This window comes from Centropristis striata, chromosome 17, assembly GCF_030273125.1.
Source record: "Centropristis striata isolate RG_2023a ecotype Rhode Island chromosome 17, C.striata_1.0, whole genome shotgun sequence".
Classification (NCBI taxonomy): Eukaryota; Metazoa; Chordata; class Actinopteri; order Perciformes; family Serranidae; genus Centropristis; species Centropristis striata.
Genome location: NC_081533.1, coordinates 20,444,849 through 20,469,241, shown reverse-complemented (window position 1 = coordinate 20,469,241; position 24,393 = coordinate 20,444,849). Strand labels below are relative to the sequence as shown.

Genomic DNA, 24,393 nt, shown 5'->3' with positions numbered 1-24,393 from the left:
CACTGTAACGCCTGAGCAAAGATACACACTTCCGTACACACTGCCTGGCTGAATGCTAGGAGCAGAGAGGAGACAAAGGAATTAAAGCGAGGCTGACTAACAGAGTATGACATGTCCAAGGCCTATCACTAATTATGCCCTCACTGCTACAAACTGTTCCCTTACTATGATCCACTGAAACAGGAGACAGGGGAAAACGCTGCAGCAATTACTGCTGAAACCAGCCCATAAGTGAAGTGTGTGTTAGTCATAAGAAAGTGTCAGGATGTAGGGGAAATTATTTTTTAATAAAGACACCCTACTTGTAGTAAGTTACCATTGTTCAGTCACACTAGTTTTGTGAATTGTCCTTGAACTGCTTTCTGGGTCTATAGAGCACAGTTCATGTCCCAACTTAAACAGGCTTATATGATAGAAATAAATACACAGCAATAGGTAATCAATTACTTTTAGATCAACTACATTAGATAGTTCATGTAGGAAATTATCTTACTCTTTATCTGGAACAGCCTCTAAATTCATAAGCTAATGGAAATTGATTAAATGTAAATATATATTAGGCCGGAAACAATTATTTAAAACTGCACTATGTAAATATGTAAACTGAAGCTGATCTCAGGTTTACATTCTCCTGTTTGGACAGGACAACTGGATGAGCTTCAACCTGATGAGTTCAGTATGCTTGCATGTTGCCTTTAACTGAGACGTTCACGAGTGGCTATTAACAGCTATAAATCCCTAAAAAAATGTATTCTATTGTGGAGCGTGGTCGGTTGCAACACAATTGCGTAAACTTTGAAGATTATTGTATTTTCCCACTTCAGTTTAATCTGTGCTGTAATCTTAAACTGACTTTTGACCTTTTTACACATGTTGTAGAGTTAGTAGCTTCATTGTGTCGCCCGAGAAGAGGGCATAATGCCAAAGCTGACTTGAAATAACCTTGTGAAATCAATTTAATAGTTAAATAACCAGTTCAATAACAGTTTTCTTGTTTCAATGCTGGACCGATTTTCAGACATCTCTCAAACAACTCTTTTAATCTAACCTTCCAAAGTGCTTCAAATTGGAGAGAGTGGAATATATCATCCTCCTAGTCTTTTGTCATGGGCTCACATTTGCTACATAAACTCATCATGAATTTTCCAAACTATTGACCAAACCCAGCCCTAAAACCTCATTTGGGTGAAACAGAGCAGATGAATAGCACGCCAATTAGGAAATATAGGGCACTCTTCTCTAATGCAGACCCACTTTGTGGCAACGACTGATAATAGGGGTGTATTTTCATGTCAAACTTTTCCACTTTGCACATATTGAATCTTGTCAGGATGTTGAATGTATGCTCAGCAAACACACAACCGTGCATACAATGTAAACACAAGCAGATCTGCTTCATTTCGCAAACAAGGCGTACACACAGACACACTGAAAACACCCACACAGATTTATGCTGGTATTGAATGACCCACATGCCCACTTAGATTTGTGGCACTCCTCTAGTCTTCCCACAATGCACTATTGCATGGGTAACAGAGATGATGGGTGAGGCTGAGATGTTGCGGCATGCCATTTATCTCTGTCAGACGTGGTTGAACACAAGTTCTTATTGGCTGGGCAGGATTCGTGATTGCTAAAGCGGCACACCAGTCTCTGAGACCATGCTAATTAAACAGTGGGGAGAAAAGAGCAAGAGGCCTTCACTCTCTACCCTCTGAGGATCCATTCTGCTGCAACCAGCATTAACACACACAGCCTTGAGACTGAGCAGAAATGGAAACCCGGCTTAAAATGCCATGACCCATCTTTGTTGTTGACTATACAGTGATTCTTGCTTCAAATGTGATTGTAAAGGCTTACCTTTCAGTGCTCAAGCAACCTTCCCAACAGTTCAAGAGCTGCAGGACACACACACAAAAAAATAACACACATTAGATTAGAGTTTATTCACCGTCATAAAAGCTGTTATGATAAGGAGTTGATGTCATTTGTGGGAAAGAGTTCAAGAGGCATGGGTGAACATAGCAGTAGGTTTTGTTGTTGGGAAATAATTTTAATCACAGCCACAACAGCGCAGTGATCTGCTGCCCTGAGCTTGAGCACACATTCGGTACTGCCTGCCTTTTTATAGTGTAAAGGGCAAACATTTATTACTCACTGATTACATTTGGCAGGCATATGTGTCTGACACTTAAGCCCTTGTAATTTTCCAAGCCGTTACAAAAACCCCTTCTTCACCACTGATATTCAATCACTGCTTGAATGTGGTATATCTAACAGGGATTTCATTGGGGCACAAAAAACGAGTTGTGAGAACAAAGGGGAAATGGGAGTTAGGGGGGGCACTGAGCAGCTTTTTAGTTTCGCACTAATTAAAATGTGGGCGGCACTCAAAAGGTCAGAGATTGACCAAAAAAAGAGAAAAAAGGGAGCACGTCACTGCTGATTGTGTGCACAAGGCGCTCAAGGTCTCGTAGATTAATACAAGTTCACTTTCCAAAGGGGAATCAAGAGAGATGGGAGAGAGAATTAGTCGTGTGACCGATAAACAGCATATCTCCATGCTCTGTTCCCTTCCCCCTTTTTTTCAGCTGGGAGATAAAATTCAGGCTTGGCAATGGTTGCCAGCGCAATTGATTCTGGCAGAGGAATATGACTGCAGAGTATGAGGGCTAAGTATCTGAATAGCTGCTGTCAAAATGCTGAAGGGGAATTTATTCCTAGTTTATATGCAAGCTATATCATGGAGTTACTGAGACTAAATGGCTACAGTTTGATGTACAGTATGCTGTCATTTTCCTGGCGTATAATCACAGAGCTGTTCTAGACACATGCTTATGGGTGCTGCGCCTGGATTCAATGAATGCATTGCAAGCATACAATCGTTTACTAGCAAATGACAAATCCTTACCATTTCAAAAAATGAAATAGTATTTGTATAGTACTTAATATTGGTCGACATGTCAGCTTGTTATCTGTGAAAACTGACATTTTGCAAATCTGATACTTGAGCTTAAAAAAAAACCATTTTGAATTAATCTGCAATGATATGTAGCTTCAATTTTGTCTTGCATCTAAGATATATATTGCAAAATACAACAAAGAGTTAGAAAAGAGGAAATCGGTAGCCCCATTGTGTCTGATCCGGCCCTCCTCTAGACCGGCGGGGAACACAGAAAATGATTAATAGTTACACTTCAGCAATCAGCAGGCAATAAGAGAGCCACCTGTCAGAGGTCCTACCACCCTTCGTAGATTTATGGCTAATAATTGGCCATGAATGTAACCAGTCTGGTGCTATCAGAACCTCACAGAGCCAGTTGGTTGGAGATACAAACAGAATAATTTAAATCTGTTTGCTTTATGCTGAATATTGTGAGAGTATACACAAAATACAGAAAATACATTCCAACTGAAAATTCTTGAGCCTGTTAGAATCTGAGAACAGCTCCAGACAATAATGTTCCTTCCTTCCTAAAATAGACAGACAGTCACACATAATGGTGCCCAAGACTGTATTCACATTATAGTATGAAAAATGTAAGGATGGCAGACATTACTGCTAGTCACTCTACAGAGCTGTAAGAGTACACTTAACATGACTAATTGGATAGTTTATTATAATAATTTGCTGCTCAGTGTTACATCAGGACATTTCAGTCTCAAACACTCCACAGAGATCTCCACAAAGTCTAATAGATTTAACAAGCACTGTGTCTATTCAGCCGCAGTTTGACAACACCTTGACAGGTTCTAGATTGTGCCTTAAATATCCCCAAATAATGAAACGAGCATGTGTAACAACTGGGGAAATAGACATGATGACCTTCTTAAAACACCATCTGTTGCACAGCACAACCACAGCAAGGCAAGATTAGTCAGAGAGGCTGAAAGAGTCATATTATGTGACACCCACAGTGTTCCACTGCACTGTAAATGGCAAAACACAGTATCTCCACTTTGCTTAATTTAAAAAGCTATTGTGCGTTCACAATGATTTTTATTCAAAAGCCAGTGGAGACATGTCACTGCTATTGTAATTAGCAGAAGAGTAAGATTGTATGTGCTCAAAGGCTACTGTAACTGTATCACTATGAAAAGGAGAATGAGACTGCAGACGTTTGACATTTCCATTTGTATCTTTGACAAGCGATCAAGCTTACAAAGAAAGTGATATTATCCTGCTGTATGTAAACATAGTCTGGGAATATCAAACATGATGAACAGTGGTGATGTGCTGCCTACCTACATTACCCTGGTGATGACAGGCCTTGGCGCTCCATTTATTCAAACACTAATGTCAACCCCCTCCCTCTTCACCTTAATGCCCGTCCCCCCACCCACTCCCCATTCACCATTTTTCCAAAGCCTTCACTTCATATGCTTTAATTTTTTCAGGATTTGAAACATTTCTTTCTCTGTACACCTTGGTGTCAGGGTCACCGTCCTCCCAGCTTCACTCCCACTCCCCATCCCTCCCACCCTTCCCTCCCTGATCTTTTTTTTTCCCTCTCCCCGTTCTAAATTCTCTGTCCATTGCCCTCCTGACAGCCACCCATCAACCTGGGTGCAATTTAAAAAGCCCTTCAACAGCTGCCATTCCACAGGGCTGGCTATCAGTCCAGCTGCCAAAGCCCAGACAGGGACTCTGCTTCAGCAAGCAACTTTGAACGTCAGGTTGGTTCCCCCAATTCCAAATAGACTGAAGGTGAAAGACTCTATTTCTCAAAGATTGGTTCAGCTGAAGACAGGGTGACTGAGGTGGAGCTTGGAGGCAGCGTTGCTACTTCCTTCCTGACATGTTAGAGCCAACATCTGGCATGCAGTGTTGTGGTCCAGAGACAAATAGTTTGACTTCATGTAGGCTGATGAATATGATTTAATAACACCAGCATGAAGCAATATATTGAATTATATTTGTAAACATTATGATGCTTTGAGAAAAAAAGGAAAGGCTCTTGGGAGAATATTGTAAGTGGGGGATATTTGTGGTTCTGTAGAGATTTATTACTTGCCTCTGTGTCTGTGTTTGAGCTGAAGCAGCGTGTGTGCCTGTCAGCCTGCCTGCATGCGAACATTGCATACATTGCTTGTCTAAATGCGCATGTTGCCTGAAACAATCAAGTGAAAACGGCTCAGGCTTGAGGCTGGGCAGCCTGCTGCTGTTCACTTCTCTCCACCATATGTCTTTGTCAAAAATATTTGCTGTGCGCCGAATGAGGGATGAAATCAATCCAAGTGCTATTTTCCCAGTTGCTCCTTCTTGAAGGCAGCAAAAATTGTACTGATACTTGCCAGATCAGCCCACATTGTCAAATGTAACAACTGGCCACCAGTGACATTCGCAGACAGACCATCTGGTCTCCAGCGTCCCATAGTCGTTTAGGGGAAGAATGGAATGGTGGAAGCCTTTCTCCTGTCTCAATTAGCAACTGGGAGAGATGGATGTGAGAACTGTTGTGGTGTTATGGACCAATCAAAGATGTGTGCAATGTGCCAGTTGAGAAATGTGTTGAGGTGGTCCACTAGTGGGCTAAAATAATTTCATTTAGAATGACTAAACAGATGTACTTGCTGGCCTTCATTTTTCTGTAGTTTCCCCCACTCAGCTGGACTTGTGGCTCACTTCATCGTTATTGCCTCAAGATAAAATCAACAGCGCAGTAAGGTTGTGGCAATGGCCTGGATAACACCAAATATGGTCTCATAATAAACTTTGTCCGAGTTTAGAGTTGAGATTTTCACAATGCTATGCATGCCTGTCATATCCACTTTACATTTTAATGATCCAATGCAAATATGTCTTCCATATAGCTGCTGCTGATGCTGAGGTCTATTTAACAGAAGACCATTTCAGCTAAATTGTGTAAGTGCTGCGTATAGCTGAAGTAGTGAAGCTATTTTCAACTGCTGCTTCTGGAGCGGCTACAGCCATTGTGGTGGGACTCTTGCTGTCCGCCAAAGCTTTTAGTCCATTGTGTAGCACCATCACTTTTGCCCATAGCCACAAGACCGCATGAACAAAAGCTCCAGCTGGCTGGGTCACACTGTGATGTACCTGGGGTATGTACGCATGTTTTCCATGGACTGGGGAGGGTAACTGCTGGGTCCATTAACATGAGAGAGAGCTGCAGCTTCCAAGCTGAAAAATTGCCCTAAGCGAGCTGGCATTATGGGGAGGCATCTTCCCCGATCCCATTCAGCAAAGAAAGTTAATGGAGTTGAAGTGGGTCGTCTACAGTTAAATTGAGTCTGCTGCCAATGGAAAGGCTTTGATGTAGCAAAGATTAAGCAATTGTTGTAATTTTATGTGCAAACCTGGACTACCATCAGCCTCAGAGAGCAACCCTTTTAAAATGTTGTTAGTACATCAGTGGGTGCTTTACACTGTTGGTAACAACATGCAGTGAAATACAGTTGGAGCTGTTCAGCATGTTTTCTTTTAAAACATGAACCAGCGCTGTCTTCTTTTCGTTATAAAAAAGATGCCAGTATGATGAGAGGCACACTATCCAAACTGATTATGATAAAACAAATGTTTTGTCAGCACGTTGGTGAGAGTTCGGCAGAGTTAGGAGTTTGGTGGAGAGAACAAAAAGGACACAAGATTTTGTCATGGAATAAAAGATCTTAACAGTTCCATGTTTTTACCCATCGACAACCTCTCGGTCAGAAAAGTGAAGCCAATTTGAAAGTTCCTTAAACTTGCATTTTTTCTAATGGCCAGCAGGAGGCAATTCTAACTCCAATTGTATGGAAGTCAATGGGGAAATCCCCCTACTTCTTACTTGATTTATTATGACAGTAACCAATTTCCTAATGAGTTTATTGTCTCAATCACTAACTTCAAGTCTTCTCAATTTACACCACCTCACTTGGCACAATCATCTGCAATCATACCCAGCTGTTCTTTTCCTTCCCACCAAATGGCCCCACAGTCTCGGCCCGCATCTCCGCTTGTCTTGTGGACATCTCCACATGGATGACAAAACACCACCTTCAGCTTAACCTCTCAAAGACGGAGCTCCTTGTCATCCCAACCCGTCCACCTTATATCAGCCTATCAATCTTCAGCTTGGATCCATGCAACTTGTACCCACAAGCTCTGCACAAAACTTGGATGTCATGATTGATGACCAACTGACCTTCAAGGTTCATGTATCCTCAATTGCCCGATCTTGTCGATTCTCCCTGTACAACATCAGGAAAATCAGACCCTATCTGACCGAGCAATCGACACAACACCTGGTTCAGGCCCTTGTGTTATCCCGTTTATACTACTGCAACTCACTACTGGCGGGTCTTCCTGCTGCATCACCAAGCCTCTGCAGATGATCCAGAACGCAGCAGTGCGTCTGGTCTTTAACCAGCCTAGGAGAGCACACGTCACTCCGCTCCTCATCTCTCTGCACTGGCTCCCGGTCACAGCCCGCATCAAATTCAAAGCCTTGTCTCTTGCCTACAAAATAGCAACGGGCACAGCCCCTTCTTGTGTAAACTCCTTTGTTCAGATTCACAAACCCTCCCGTCCACTACGTTCCTCGAGTGAAAGACGTCTGGCTCCTCTGCCACTGAAGGGCTCTGCGTCTCAAACCAGACTCTTCTCCTCTGTAGAGCCCCGGTGGTGGAACGAACTTCTAAACTCCATCCGTTCTGCTGAGTCCTTCTCAATCTTTAAGAAGAGACTGAAGACCAACTCTTTACTGATCACCTTCACTCTTGATCTACACTGACGACTACGACAAGTATGGCACTGATCGCTCTTGCGACCTATAAAGCACTTGTGTCCTAATGGACTCGAACTTAACCCACAGCACTTACTCTTGCTATGTTTCTTGACTTCATCCTTGCTTGTGTTGTATTACTGTCATTTGTACATTGCTTTGGATAAAAGCATCTGCTAAATGACATTGTAGAATTGTAGAATTCTTCAATACAGCATGATTTTCATTTTGTAAGTTGGTTGATCAAGTAGGATATGCTCAATGGCAAGGCTACCTTGTTGTTGACAGGTCTTTACAACATTGTTGTCCAGTTTAGGTGCTGTTCCTGTTTTCATCTTAGTCCTTTGAACCTTTCACAGTGTGCTCTCAGTTCATGAATGTTAATTGTGACACATTTCCAAAACACAGTTGTACTACCGGACACTCTAAGGAGTGGGCTGTTTACTTTTGTTCCTTACTAACAAGTGCTAGTGCTAGTACTACTAACAATTTAGCTCCAAACTTTTGTCCTAATATGGTCCCTTTTGGTTTCAAAGACCAAGAATGGTGACATAATTCTTCAAACTGGTAATCTATAAACCAATGGGTTATACACATTAAGTGTATCCTGCTTCGTATAGGAGTGTCCATTGTCCCTTTTTTTAGGAATACTTTGCACACAAAAAAGGTCATATGTGTCAGATTTTTTTTCACACCTCTCTATAAAGCTCTAACAGCCTCTCTTTAGCCAACAAGTGTAAGATAAGTCATGGATCTCTGGTGGGATATATCAGTTAATGGTAGAAGTGTCCTTCCCATGCCCTTCTGTAATAGCCAAGCATCATTAGTGAGAGGGTTAAGAGAGGGCTCAGCCATCCATATGTTTCAATAATTACCCTGCACTTCTGTCAAAGCACATACAAAATAACTGGGCTTACATTACAGCGCAAGATAAAATAGATGATGAGAAAAAGGGTGTCGAATTGGTTCTCTTTTCCTGTCTAGTCTCTATTTCTTGTTTCTTTTCTGTAAGAACATTTAAAGCAGCTGAAGGTGAAAGGTACAAATGTTCAGGCTTCATCACATGAAAGAGGCTGCGGGTCATGCCTCAGCCTCGGTTGCAGAGGCAGCAGTCTGCACTGTGAGTGACACATTATTTCTCTGTAACCCTCGCCACTCCCATCCTAACTCCCTCAAATCGCAACCCCCAATCTATTTTCTGCCTGGCTAGTCTTATGAAACTGCATATATTCTGTCAGATTACTCCCATCATATTCCCATACTGTTTAGTTCCCGGGTGTTTGAGGAGCAGATTTGAAAATGAGGGCCAAAACAACACAGAATGTGTGAGCTGATCAGAGTCAGGCTGCACCTCAGAGATTTAAAGATGGACCATTGTGCTTTAAAAATTAAATTGATGGTTTTCTGATCCTGTGATGTGCTGAATATATTTAGAGTTATGTTTAAGGTCTCAGTGGCACATTACTACATGATATTATTATGATAACATATTAATTTTCCTGATTCTAACCAGTGTTTTTCAGTTATATAAGAGAAATGTAACATCTCAGCTGAAGGTAAAGGGATGTATGTTAAGTAGTTATTAATTAAAGCTCACTAATCCTAATCTTCCTACTGCATGCATTGTTTTAATAGGCAAACCATCAGTTTGAGGGACAACAATGTACAATTTAGTTTAGTATGCCATTAAGATGCCCTTATGAGATAAAATAAAATATATATTTTGTCGCTATGTTGTAAAAGATAAAGAACAAAAAAGCATGGGCTACAACCAACAATAAAAAAAGATGAGGACAGTGAAAATTTAATTTGCCAGGAAATGACCTTAATGTCTCTGTTTATTCTTTGCCTGAGCTGGGGTTGGGCATGAAATGGCTGCAAGAGAGACAATATCATATAAAGTGAGAATGGTGTTTCACAACAAATCAGAACTAACAAGGCAAAACTATTTTATGTGCAACCAAGAGGAAATCACCCCACCATTACAGCTGACTCATGTTTAATAGGGGAAAAAAACAAGTCGATTTTTAAATTAATGTATTTATTTATTGCCACTCAGGCAAAGCAAACAAGCTTATCACTAAATGAAGTTATTATGGCAAAGTTGTTAGCAAGCAAGGGAAAAGTGGCCTATATGACCCCTTATGTTTGCCATCTAGTTGCACACTCTGTCTGTATGGTTTGGTGTTGGGTAGGTAGTGTATAGTCAGTTAATCAAAGCTTTCTTTGTTGGAAACAGCTGCCTGCCTCTGCTGATTATGAGAGCCCTGAGAGTGAAACAACACAGTAAAGTTTCAGGCTGTAACAAAAAAGAAAGAACTGAAAAACAACAAAATGCTCCGTAGAACTATGGGGAACTGCAGAGTTGGGTTATCACCATGACTGACCCTTTTTGTACTACATCTAGTAATTTGGTCCATTTTTAACATAAAAATATTGATTTGTTGCAGTTTTAAATATTCATTGTGTGCTATATTGGACAACCTCCAAAATGTCTTTTTGAATCCTGCTCATGAACAACTTAAAGTGAATTACTGCGAAGCCACATGACTGGAAAGGCTGCAGCTGCTGTATAGAGGGAATACGACATTGACTTTTGCACCATTACATTTTTAAAATCTGACTCTGAAATAAGTTTTACATTCCAGCAATGCTGACAATTCTGGACCTTTATGTAAAGCTCTTTGGAGCATAAAAGGGAAAATGGCAAATGCATTGCTTCACAAAGTCACTATTGTAGTCATTGTCTATGGAGCAGGAAGAGTGTTTGCAGCCAGATGACTAAACTGCCCTTGTCCACTGCAGTAACGTGATTTCTTCAACAAAGTGTTAGGCCTGTGAAAATGAACTACATTAGCTTAATAGTCATGCAATAATTTGAATGAGATTTTCCTGTTGATTGATGCGTTTACTATCTCTGTGCTGATGACCATCAAGGCAATTAATTCATGTGTTTTGAAAAAGAGCTTTATTCAAAACGAAAAGCAATAGAGATTGCAAGATTTGAGCCCCCAGGGGATAGAGTTTGTTTCTTTTGTACAGAACTACTTATTAAGTAAGTGAAAATAAATCACATTGGAATCCAATGTGCTGTGCTTCATCACTTAGATCATTTTGATATTGTTATCCAATTGTTCATCTGCATCGGATATGGTGTCAAATGTCATGAAATACTGTAGTTTGCTCTAAAACACATCCAATTAGTTTCTTCCTCACTTTAACAAAAATAAAAGAAGAACATGTTTTATTGTGAAACACGTTGAAAGCAATTTTGCACTTATTTCCACACTGCAATTATTTCTCGCACTCCTGATCTTGAAAAAAAAAATGTAATGTCAAAAATGTTATCATCATCATTATCATCATACTCCAAATGTGAACAATATTTGCCGTGCCATCCCCAAAAAAGATAACTTTCAAATTGGATGTGGGCTGAACGCAAGGTACATGGAATGCATCTGTTTGCTCGTCAGGGTGCTCATATCTGCATTTACTCTAAATGCAGCACACAACTTGTTTCTTGATGCATTCATTCAATCCCCGTCCTATCTTCTCTCCCATGAATGAAAATCTCCAAACAGCACACCACAAAAGAAGTTGCTAAGCCATTTGGATCAAGAATTTCCCCAGGCAAATCAGCAATTAGAGCCTAAGCTGCCTTGTAAAATCAATTAGGAGTTGTAGTATGTGTTACAGGTACAACACTGGCTGGCACCTCTCTAAATGAGAGAGTGGTTTTAAATCTACCATGCAAGAGTATATAATCTGCAGCACTTAGTCACAAAATGTCTATAAACTCTTCTTGTCTTGTGGGGAGTGGCTTCATACTGTACATTTGAGTTGTTGAAAAAACTTTTTAAAAGTTTTGACAGCAAGCACTTGCAATGCAAAGATAAAGTATATTCTGTCTGCAACGTTGCAAGTTTGAGCTGAAATACTTTTTTCCACTTATGTGGCTTATGGCTTATGTTAATTTGTGTTCTTTTATGCCACTATGGGAAGTTATCAATGTAGTGCATTATAATGTAGAGTGAGAATGGCATCGTGGCTCAATGGACAGCACCATTGCCTTGCAGCAGAAATGTCAATGGCTGCTCTGCTTTCTATGGAGTTTGCACAATTTCCTTGGGTTTGTGTGAAAGTTTTAGTGTTTGTCTAAATGATAGCAGCAGCCTGTCCAATGCATTGCATTGTGTTGTGACACAAAACTTTAGTGAAACCTGCAATACTGGATTATTATTACTTTCTAAGGACTTTTTTTCTGTCTTTTCGGTTCAGTTGGTTTGGTTCGTTTGTCTGTTTTTCAGACAGGAATATGGAAAAACTTCTCTCCTGATTTGCATGAAGCTTGGTGCATGGGTGTAACACGGGCCAAGGAAAAAAACCCTAACATTTTGAAGCAGTCCCAAATCGCAAGGCAGATACAGAAAATATTTCTAACTTAAGTTAACATTGCAAGATAGGGCATGGCCTTGGCGTTTGGTACTCTCCAACTGCCCCGCTACTTACGTTTCAAGTTTATACTGTTCACTTTTTTGAAACCAGTTGTCTATTGACCCATTCTAAAGCTACATTTCCATTGATTTGGAGTTGCGTTTCAGGGCAACTGAATTTAAGTCATAATATTCACTCTTGTTTTAGCTCTGTTTTGTTTTCTACCAACTCCTGAGAGACATACTCAGTTCTGAGGCTGCATTCACTCCAAATCAGTTGATGTGGCGATATCAAGGGTTGTGTTTTAACTGCACTTGAGGGGATCTTCATGTCACAACAGCTGGACAAGAAAGGTCTTGTGCTGCACATGGTCCAGAAAACACACCATCATCTAGTAGGCTTTTACATTTACCCTTGGGCAGTTGGGTGTAAATGCTTATATTGTTGTTTTTACCCTCATAGTTTTTAACTTTATTTTTCTAGATTAGCTGAACAATGTTATGAAGTGTCACAGGGCTGTCATAGGGCTAATTATTGTCTGCTGATTTTTCACTACGAGTCACCCCTTTACACATGGCCCTTTGATCTATTTTCAATATAAATATATTTAATGCAACTTTAGGCTTTTGAGATCGCTAAGTATTGGCAAAAGGTTTTGTCATTGAAAATGATTTTGCTTTGTAAGCACTCAGGTCTGAAACTATCAGAATGAGCCATTTATTTCCCAATGAAAGCTGCCTCTTCAACTCTCACCGTGATAATTAATGAGATCGACATTTTCAATTATCTGTTTCCTGCCTTTACTTGGCTGTTGGAGTGCACAGCAAAAGAACAGCTGTTGGCTTCGACGGGGTAGGAAGACGGAGAACAAAGAGGGCAGCATCTGCCTCTTTGAAAGATGGCGTGTTATTTTTCATCAATATCTTTGTATGGCATACCACCACCGGAGCAGATTTCCTCCAGGTGTGTCTAATATAGTTGGACACAACAGTATGTAGCAATATTGGTTAAGTTATGCAGACAGACATGTGGTTTGTTTAATGTTGCATCCTGGATGTGAACAGTTGGTGCAGAGGCCTAGGCCATAGATATAAAAGGCTGTTTCATGCTGTTCAAATTTGCTATCCTCAGAAATATTGCAAAGCACTGCTTACTGTATAACTTCACTGTACTCTCCCCAGGGTATGTGGCAGATGTTGACTTTTTTCTCAGTTACAAGCAGCTTTCCTGACATCCCTGCCCGTGTCGTAACTGCTGGCAAATGTGGCCATTCACAATAGCCTTCCAGAGTTTTTCAATGTCCAGCAGAGATTTTTCACTGACAAAATGGGTCATGTAGAGGCATGGGGCCCTTTTTTACTTTTACCAAGGTCAGTAGGTCTCTGTTGGCTTATGGCCTATTCAGCTGGGAGCTGCAATTAGGCTGTGAAACCATGTATCATACTGGGTTAGTCACCAACTTCAGTTGCCCACATGTACGATACATCACCCCAGTTGCACCACGTAGAGTATTTGGAAGGCCACAGCCAGCCCACAGGGGAATCATTAGTTTATATGTAAATATGAGGAATGGATGCAGATTTCACCTTGCCTGCATGGATCCTGAGCGTAGTAGCTTGGGAATGACAAACAAGGGTCATATAGCCCAGCAACCGCAAATGCCTTTGGTTATGTTGTTGTTATGATCCTGAATCATAATTGGGGAATGGAAAACAGAGGTGATAAGGAGACCAGTGCAGATACCTTGCCACACAAAGGAATTTAAATAAACTGCAAAAATAGGCACAGAATGACAACCATTGGGCTGTTAACTGAAAGTAAATGTAAATAGAATTAGGCAGCAAATTTTTGCTAGAATATTTGGCTTATTGTATCGCGATGCAGTTATTCATGTGCTGCCATAAAAGCTTGGCCCCATTTTCATGTGGTTTTGCATTTGTATAGTTTTTATGAGAGAAGGCAAACCCTGCTGTGGTGAAATAGTTTCACGCTGAGATCAGTGGAGCGCATGTAGTTCAGTGAATACTGTTGTACATTCTCACTTTTGCACATCAGAGGAGATGCAACAGCTCATTCTTCCTCACTGGGCCAGAGCGAGTCAAAGATGCAAATGTGGGCATTCAAGCATGGAACCCCTGACCTCAGTAGGCAAGTCTGAAATTATAGAACACCCAGCACTTTCCTTTCTTTTAAAAGAACGTGAAATATGCATTGGCTCATCTATTTTTTTTTTTTTCAACTTCTTTTTACAGGGAAAAAAACACCCACAGGGCTGATTTTTTTTTATCAGCTTGCTTGTAAGAGCCAAAAAGAAATGATCAGAAACATCACAGAGAGTGACAGATTTAGTCTGAATTTCCATGCTGGCATTTCAGTCAAGATCATATCTGGTACGCTGAAGTCAGGAGATTTTACAGTCAGGTCAAACCGCAGTAGTTACTCAGAGCAGAATAACAGAATAACAGTTCAGATTCAAACTGTAACATTGGTACACAGGTGTGCACACACAGTACAGACCCATTTCACATCACAGCAGACAACAAAGGTTCCAGGCAGCATGTTTGAGGGAAATGTGAAAAATGTATAGCCGGAAAATTCTGCGTGACAAGCAATACAATGACACACTTATTTTCTTTAGTGCAATGCTGTTCTGCCTCCATGTCAGTGTGTTGTCTGTTGTCTACGGCAATTTCCAGTGGCATCACTGTGCACTTTGTGAATAAAAGAAGTACTTGGTTCATATTTTCCAGCATGGTAGGAGATGGAGTTCATACAGAGGAATACAAATCACCCTAAACAGGCAATATAAACAATGTTGTTTTTTTCTATATATGAATTTACCTGAATATCAACACTGTGAGGGCAACTCTGCAGGAAATTTGGTCTGCACAAATCTTATTTGGCTGCAAAAGCGAAGAGCAAGAAAATGCTCCATCAGCTCTCATAAGCATTTCAAAACAGTCAATAGTGTTGAGGAACCAATGTGTCACACAGCTGGGCTGATATTCAGCAGCCCTTGTGTTAGGTGCTTCTGGGGAAAGAAAAAAAAACTGAGTTTGTGCGGTCCGCGCCGTGAGCCACCCATGTGGAACGTGCCGAAAAATAATTAGCACAATAACGTGGTGAAAAAGGAAATGCAACTTGAGGAAATCAACTGTTAAGGAACATCTGAGGCCGCAACAAGCTGTGCCTCAGCATATGTTCCTCCGGTGTTTTCAACAATGCTCAATCTTCAGTCCCTGCAGGAGAAAAAAGCCTCTATTTATAGTTCAATTTTAATGGTTCCTCAAGATGGACTGCGGCTTTGCTTTTTTCATTCCAGGCTAATTTTCCAGGTAATACTGAAGGTAGAGAGCATTAACCTCACCAAACATATGTCTTTTTTTTGGGTTATTTCCATGTATGACATCAAAAGGAAAAAGCAAACATGTGGTTGCATCTGTAAAGTCAGTTAATGTTATCAACTTAATTAAAAGCTGGAGACTTTCCGTCGACAAATCGCACTGAATTGGAAACACAAACGTGCCCACAAACACGACCATAAGACTTTGGTTTTTAAATAACCTCACTCAGGAAAAAGACAACTTCAGATGGCAACCTTTTTAAATGTCTGTTTTACACATAAAGCAGTCTCAAAATTCCACTTAGTGAACAGTTTTTAGAACATCTGATAGGGGAAAATCCAGCTCTACCATGCTTCTGAATGAACCACATAACCAGTACCCTACGTGTGAGACTCATTTTATGACTGATTTTATATTACCCTGAGTCTTATACTCTTTGCTATATGAAGTGACAAGACTGCTGTCTTAGTTATCTTGCTTTAACATCACTGGTCAAGCTGAATGTTCAAGATAAAATGAAACCGTCTTGGCCTTGTGTGAAATACTGCTCAGTTCACAGGACACCACTGTCATAGCTGTGGTATACTTTAATCTATCACCCCGGTGAGGTTCATTCACTGGTATTTGGAGACAGTATGTTGGCCACCACCTCATATAATCAGGAGTCCATAACAGCACGTTGTAATTATCTGTACCTATACAGTCCTCCCACTCAGTCTATTCTGCTGGGGCTTACTGCAGCAGCTCGTCTGAATTGGGGGTATTTATACATGAAATTAAGGTGTAATTAAAATCGGTCTGGTGCTAAAGGGGCTGAAGGTGATTATGCTCATTTGCATAGTACACTGATTTCTTTTTTTAATGCTGCCTTCACAATTACGACCTGTTCTAACACATTTTAGACATCCATCATTTTTAATATTTCAAACAAAACCCAAACTCGGGGATGATTAGAAAAAGTGTTTATGTGCGATAACATTTTGCATTCTTAATGTATCTCCAGGGTAAGAAGAAATGATTGACATGCCACCGATTTTAGTTCGCAAAGCAGAGTGAATTCTCAATGTACAGCTTACATTTTTTATTCGAGCCATCTAACAGATGTTTTTCTCCGAAGAAGAAAACGTTGTTCCAGATAAGATTAGAAAATGTAAGCAATGGAACAACATTCTGGTGAGAATCTGATGAGGAATCATCGAAACTGGACCTCTGAAAATAAACATTAGTATTCAGCTCATTTTTCACAGGCACAACATTATCTAATTTGCTCCATTGGGCTTGTTTTGAAGCAAATGGGGGACTATTATATGGGCTGTAGACCAAGGAGAAACTCATTACTTCTCACATTATCACCACAAATGCGAGGAGGAAAAACTGAGCTCTGTCGCTTCAGCCTGGTCGCAGGCTAAAGCCTCGGCGTCTCGTCCAGGTTGTAAATGGACCCCTCTCGGCTGATTCGCCATTGCGTCCTAAGCCATCCCTGATATTTGGTGAAGGGATGTCATGACTGCTCCAGCTGTCACAGGCACAGCTGTTCACTTTCCCCTTGAGTGAGCAGAGCTGCCTTCACCCCGCGGCTTGATGGCGTGTGTATGTATGGGCGAGAGTGTGTCCAAGCGCAAGCATGCAGGGATACTGACAAGGTGCACTAGCAACGCAGCTTATTCCAAGACACAGGAATATAAACAAGTCTACGCAAGTAAATTGGGAGCCGCGAGCAAGGAGGCTGTATCACTACATGTTTCCCAACTAAGATTAAGAATTATTTACTCTTGTGGTCAGGGTGGACATGTTTTATCAAGCTATGAAGTGATAGACACGTGTTCACTGTTGATGAGTATTGACAAGTACTGTGCTGCACCCTTTGCTTCATGTCCCAAGAAGCTTTCAAGAGAACCTGAGGAAAAAGTGCTGCTGATGTATGCACTGCTACATAATCGATGCTTCTCCCCTTTGGCCTGGGCAAGCATTTACTTTATCATAACACTCTTCACACCAGGACTGTGTACCTCTTGAGGTCTAGGTGTCCGAAGTGCTAAAAGGGCCATATTGATTGCATACTGAAACAGTCAGTTATGATGAATGGACACTTGCTAAATCAAATTCGGAGATTAATCGGCCAGCGGCAGTGTCATTAGGGCTTTGTGATGGGTGAATTAATATGGTGATTAAATGAGAGGTTGCTACTATGTCACCGTGTCATCTCTGACAAGCTGACCCCAGATCAGCTGGCAATGGAGTAAAAAACAATTCATCATCTTGTGCCTATAGAGTGTCTTTGACCTTTGGCATTGACATTTATCATCTAGGGGTTTCCTTCCACTTGTACCATGGAATAGTCCAGGGTTTATAGGAACAGAAACAGCTCATACTGGCTTGACAAGTCTTGGTTTTGAATTTAATGGGAAAAAGGAATCCCTGCATAAGCTGAGAAAGGAACACAGCCATTGTGTTAAGTCCAACACAGCAGAATGTGAAAAGACATGAACTGTTTTCTGCAGCTATATTGGTTGAGCTAATAAAAGTATTCTTGGCTGGCAGGAAAATGCAAATGCTGACAAAATCAATGCACCCTGCTGCCAAATCCACAGACACTAGCGAGCAGATTTGGCTCATTTTGCAAACAGGCAATAGATATACACACGCACATGTATACACACACTCTCACACACACAGACAAATCTGTGATACACCGTGTCCCTATGACCCTTATGCTCCATATGGTCAAGAAGAGGGCAGAGAAAATAAGCACACGGCTCTGTGGGTGACTGCAGCTTGGCAGCAAGCGAAGCCCTGAGGTCCGTGGTGTTGAAGCAACATAGCAATAGTTGGTACAACCCTCTTTTCCGTACCAATGCTCCTGTCCTGCTTCATATACTGTAGTGTAGTGTATAAACATGGTGGTTGTGTGGGTGAAAAAAAACATGAGCCTTTTTTTCTTTGTATGGCTGAAAATCAGGTCTTAACTGAACCACATTTGCACCGCTGTAAAAGCAGCAATGCAAGCAAAACATACATAAATCATGTATGTACACAGCATGTGGCTATAAGCACAGAGCTCCGACAGGCCACCACATTGACTGTAAAATGAGTTTGCTGAGGAAGAAGACTAGGTGAATGACAATGCCAATGAATGAAATGGTGCAAATGGCATTAAAAAATAGATTTATCAAAGAAGCTTGTGCACACTTAAAGGCTCTGTACACCCAAATCACATATTTTCTCACTTATTTACCGAGCCATGTGGATAACTTTAACAGATAACACATTTTGAGACACCAGTCTATAAGATATCAGCTGACACCCAAATACAATGGTGGTGAATGGAATTTCAATTGCTGTGGTGAGATTTGTGAAGAGATTAAAAAAAGAAATATGTGTCTTTCCAGTAACATTGCCCTGGTGTTTCAGGATATCACACAGATCTTGCTGTTAACAGTTTGCATTGGGAGTACTTTCTACCAAATAATAGCCCTAAAGAAAAAGTTTTTTGGGGGTATATTTAACTGATCCAAACTATAGCTTAAATATACATTGGGCTTTTGATCATTGAATGGTCTTCATCTTTACAGGCATGTTTTCAGAAAGGATTTTTTGTACATGCTATGAACAAAGCCACAGCTGTTCTTTCACTGCTATGACTACCACTCCTTCTAAAAAGAAGAATTGCATGTCTAATTGTATGTGTGCCATGTTAATATAGTTTCTGTACCACATGGAATTCAACCAGTCTCTTAGCTCTAGTTTAGGTGCACTGATGCACTAGAGCACAGATTGCGTGGAAATTCGAACTGAGACTCTAATTAAAGCATTACCATCACATCCTAGGCAATGTGAATGGTTTCCTCTCTGCTTGTGAATAACTAAGTAGTTAAGTAAATAAATACATAGCCATTCAAAGACCTGTCAACTGAGCTGGTGTTAAAACTATCAGACAGCTGATATACTGCATGTTCCACCTCCCTACGTTCACCCCTCTTGCCTTTTCCAGGGGGATGATGATGGGTGATCGGTGTTGGGGGCGCTCAGCGGAGCTGAAAGCACTCTCTCTCCATTATCAATGGGAAAAAAATATGTGCCAATTCCTCCTTTGTCAAAATGCATGCAGCCGTTAGCGAAAGCTTTTATGTCTTTATGTAATTTGTGCCAATGACAGTGGCCCAGAAACGTTTTACAGTGTCACTGTTCAGTTTTGCCAGTGGAGACCATACAGTGCACTTATCACAAACTACTTTAGTAGATGGGGGTCTGCCCCGACAAAAAGATCATCACTCACAAAACAGGAGCACTGGATGACCTCTAGATGTTTTGATGTGTGAAATAATGTTATTGTGGCACAATATTCATAGATTGTGATAGGCCATTCACATGTGGCCATATCTTCCAAATGGTTTCCTAATTTGAGTGGACAGGTCCACCATTGGGTCACCCGCCAGCAGAGTCATGCATTTGACCAGGAATAAAGCTGAAATCAATTTCCTCTGGTCTCTCTGTGGGGCCTTTTGAATGGCCTTGTGTTTGTGCCTGAGGGAGCACTTACTCCACTTCTGCTGACCTCTTTGTCCTTTCCCCTATGAGCATATCGCTCCCATTGAAATGATAACTGCTTTTCAATCTGTGGTCAAAACAACTGGGCACACTTTTGAAAAACCCCAATGGCTTTCAAAGCACTTAACCACATTTGCCAGCGAAATGAATTTCAGGCAGTTATCAATATGGGTCCGGGCAGAGTGATTGTCAGAAATCAACCTAAATGCTGCCCAAGGGCCATTTCTTGTGACCTCTCTGTTGGTTGGCCACCCATATCTTCCTATATGCTCAATTAAAAAGTTGATGGAATTGTATGGCATGCTACAGACGGCAGCCCATATTATTTTACCCACATCCGTGCATAGCATAATACTTTCTTTGTAGTTTGTAGTAAGGCTCCATGTGGAATTAAGTGTCCACTGAAGATCTTAGAACCTCTATTGTAGTATTTGACAGTACTATGCTTCTGTATGCTTCAATGTTTTCAACTGTGTGCAAAGTTGAGCTTAGTATGTAACACAGAAGGAACAAATGGAAACAAATACAATAATTTCCAAACTTTGTGTCATATGCGATTGTAATTCAATTACTGTACCACCAAGGAGGCCTGGAATCTGTTGCAGAATGGCTCGTTCCAACTCACTGCTTTGGGTAATGGTGTTTTCTTTGCTCGGGAAATGAAATATAATATCATTAAATAGAGATATGCAGAATGAAGTGTCGACAGATCCATCTTGGATGCCTGCTCAATCTGTTTGTGGGTGCTGAGTGGCTCCCCAATGACAGATCCAGCTTATCATTGAAACATCCCGCTCATGGAAATCTGGGGATTTGGCTCATTCGACATTTTAGAGATTTATGGTTGTCAATATGTTGAGGTAGGAACAAAGACATGCAATTAGGGGAAGATCCTGAAGAATGCTGAACAGTCTATTATAAAGGATAGGAGGTCTTTTCTAAGGCCGCAGTTTCACACATCAGGCTACAAACCTTTCCTTGTAATCCATATGCATGCGGGTTCCCATGTTAAATTTGCGCCTCCGCCAGGATAAAATCATCCTTGAGCATAGCTTTCAGCTGCGACTGAAGCCATTGACAAGAGACAGCTTGGATTTTCAGTGTTTGCACTAACCCCAAAGATAATATTTGCCGCGGTTACCACTGCTTTTAGCTCCAGATAGCAGTTAAGAGGGGCTGAGGAGGGGAAAAATGAAGAGGAGAGGCAATAAAGAAAAGCTTTGATGTTGTCATGCATGATTGTGCCGAGGCATCCTCAGGCTTGTGTCGACAGTGTTGATTTAGTGAGTGCTGCAGAAATGAGAATACAGATGGCTATTTGGGGCTGGGCTCTGAGAATTAGAAGCTCTCCGACATCCTTTATCTTCAGTGACACTTCAAATGCTTCAGACAAGAGCGTCAGATTTTGTTCCACAAGTGTGGCACTATGCCCATTTAATTAATTTACTTTGGGGGTGGGCTCACTGCCATTAGCAAATGGCCTATGGGAATGGGCACAGGAACAATTAAGGCCATTTATGGCACTGACCACTCCAGCAAACAAGCATTGAAGTCTATTTATTTATTTATTCCACAAATATTGTAAAACTAAATAAGTGTACCTATATCCATAGATTCATTACTCAGAGGCTATATATATTTAAATACACTTTAGGGAATTATATTTCTAGCTTAGCAAACCTACTCTTGACTATGATAATTAAAAAAGAAATGAAAGGAAGGTATGATGTCATTGAAAAACAAAGCAAAGCCATATGATAGCTTGGCCGCGACTGCTAATTCAGGTGGCACACATGAGGTCTCCAGGTGTTTGGGACTTGCCTGCCTCTATTGCAACAGCAGGGCATTCCAAATGCCTAACAGGATTCTGCACCTGAGCTCAGGATCGGAGAGCCAAACAATATGGGGGTGTTTTATTCTGAAACATAGTCCATGGATCATACAAGCAGGCACTTAGGCAAAGGTGACAGATGTTTGCCTATATCAGACCCAGGAAATATATAAATAACTGCAAAGTGCAACAAATGAGTTGCGTCCACTCCATGTGGTGGACATCTGTGCTACTGACTGCCTCCAGTTGTGGCTTAGGTCCCTTTGTTTTAGTATTAAGGAATGATTTTGGTCTTATATACGGAGAGTTGTCTGCTTTTGAAAGAATGAAATGGGTAGTTTCTGAGTAAAAAATAATTATTTCAAGAATAGTGTGTGTGTGTGTGTGTGTGTGTGTGTTTAATGAAATTACAGTGACATGTAATAATATTAACAAAGACCTTTAATAACATAAATACATTCAAATATAAATATATAACAATGTGACTGGGCTCAAAAGTGATTGCTCCCTATGTTAGAAATGACTTTGAGCCAACGAAATGTATTTTAATATCTGAAACACTAAACTCTTTCAAGGCCACAATTTAAAATACAATCATTCAAGACATTTCAGTATTTCACGGCCCTACAGTTTGTTGTAACTAGAAATACACAACCTTCACTGAGTTTTAATTTTCAGTGACGGAGAAATTCAACTTGGAGGATTTCATCTACATGAAAATAGCATGATGAAAGGGGACCTTTTTGTCCTGCCTTCTCTCCATCTTCTTTTTCTTTTCTTAATGTGACACACTAGCAGCAGGCTATTGTACATTATACTTGCAAGTCATGCACATTTGGCTAAACACAGCTCCGAGGCATAATGTAATCAGGGAAGCCATATTCTTGTCGCACGGAGTACCCAATATTTTGGAAAATGGGATTCAGTGCATTCTCATCAAACCCCTGGAATGAAATATGAAAATTTTTTATAGCTGTGGTATTTGCTAGAATAATATGCACGCCAGGTGAATAATCACACTGGCTGGAAGTGACAAACCAGTCTGCTGTGCCATAAATAAGATGGGAATGGGCATAGGGAAATCATTATTATCCTTTTAGGAGGGTGTTCTGCTGTTACTATTCTGAAATATAAGTCATGTGCTTATACATATAAATTCAAACTAAGGCTGTTTGGCACTTTCCAGTGCCCCAATACTCAAAGGGGCTTTAGATGAATCACAACTGTGATGACATGCATCCCCAAACAGTTAAGCCACTGTTTGATGAATGTGATCCACTAAATACAGTGAATGTGGAATATAGTTGGCAGGGGTTTGCTGACAGAGGATTCTGCAGGAGTAAGCCACAAAATGCCCTGTAAATTCAACAGTTTTCTTTCTGCTAAAAGCTAGAAAACATGTGTGACAGCCTCTGCTGCCAACATTATCATTCAGATCTGCGTGCTTACAGCCAATAGAGTCTTCAGCCATAGTAATGGATCTGTGAGAACAGTGCTTCGATTGATTCTAATGTCCGCAGGCTAACATGCTGATTATAGTGCTAACATGCTAATGTTTACTCTATTGGTGTACTTTTTGGAATATTAACCAATTTAGGAGACTGTGTTAGCATGCTAACATTTGCTAGTTAGCATTAGACAGCTGATGCTTAAGGTAATGTTGCAGGTATTTGACCTGATGATGAAGCCAAACCAAATGACTGACTGCTAAAAACTTATGTTTTCATATGTAATGACACAACCACTGTTAGATTAACTCACAAAAGCCTCAGTCTGGGGAGTAAAATGTTAACATTTAACAAGACGCTACATTTATCCCAATTTTTAATGATAAAAAATGTTTAAGTTTAGCCCACATAAAGCATCCTTTTAACATTTTTATAAAAAATGTAATTTGCAAAAATGACAAAGAATTATTCTGAACATGCATACATAAACAGGAGACAGATATATTTGTACAGTTTGCTCAAAACAGCGTGAATAATATTCTATCATTACGGTTGTTGTGCTTATTTATCATTCTGATCATATAAATGATGCCTCTCCAGTAATTGGAATTTCAACTTCCCATCCTACCAGGGGTGATGTCAAAACATTTACACCTTGCCTTGCAAATCCGATAAGACCAGATTTATAAAGATAGTGATCTCATCTGTGACTGTTATTCACAGATATCTTCTGACAGTCACAGTTGAAGAGGCCGCGACCTTCAGAGTCACTGCTTTGTAATGGAAAGAAACCAGTTAGCCTGAATTAGTGAACCCCATCCAAAGGTCCAGTAATGGACTCCTTCTATCCTGTTACTTTGTCAAAACAACAGATTGATAGGAAACCTATATGGGTTCAGGTCTTTGAAATGCCACAAAGGGGCAGCTTGAAAGGGGATGGATTATGTCCTCTTTGAAAGTTTTGATTCCTAACCACTAACCTGAGTCTTAAACTGGTGGATGATTTCTGATATCTCCTTTCAAAATAAAATAAAAAGGGCAGCTCTGTTACGCCAAAGAGGTCA

The 24,393-nt window shown here is 40.6% G+C and overlaps 1 protein-coding gene across 5 annotated transcripts in view; it reads right to left on the bottom strand.

Moving 5' to 3' along the window:
• The window catches only part of LOC131989545 (receptor-type tyrosine-protein phosphatase delta-like), a 189,386-nt gene that overhangs the window by 151,811 nt on the left and 13,182 nt on the right, over nt 1–24,393 (bottom strand). For all 5 annotated transcript variants that reach the window (XM_059354782.1, XM_059354783.1, XM_059354784.1 and 2 more), the window contains exon 2: nt 1,861–1,898. The gene's annotated coding sequence lies outside the window, so the exon portion shown is untranslated. The remainder of the gene's footprint in view (nt 1–1,860; nt 1,899–24,393) is intronic.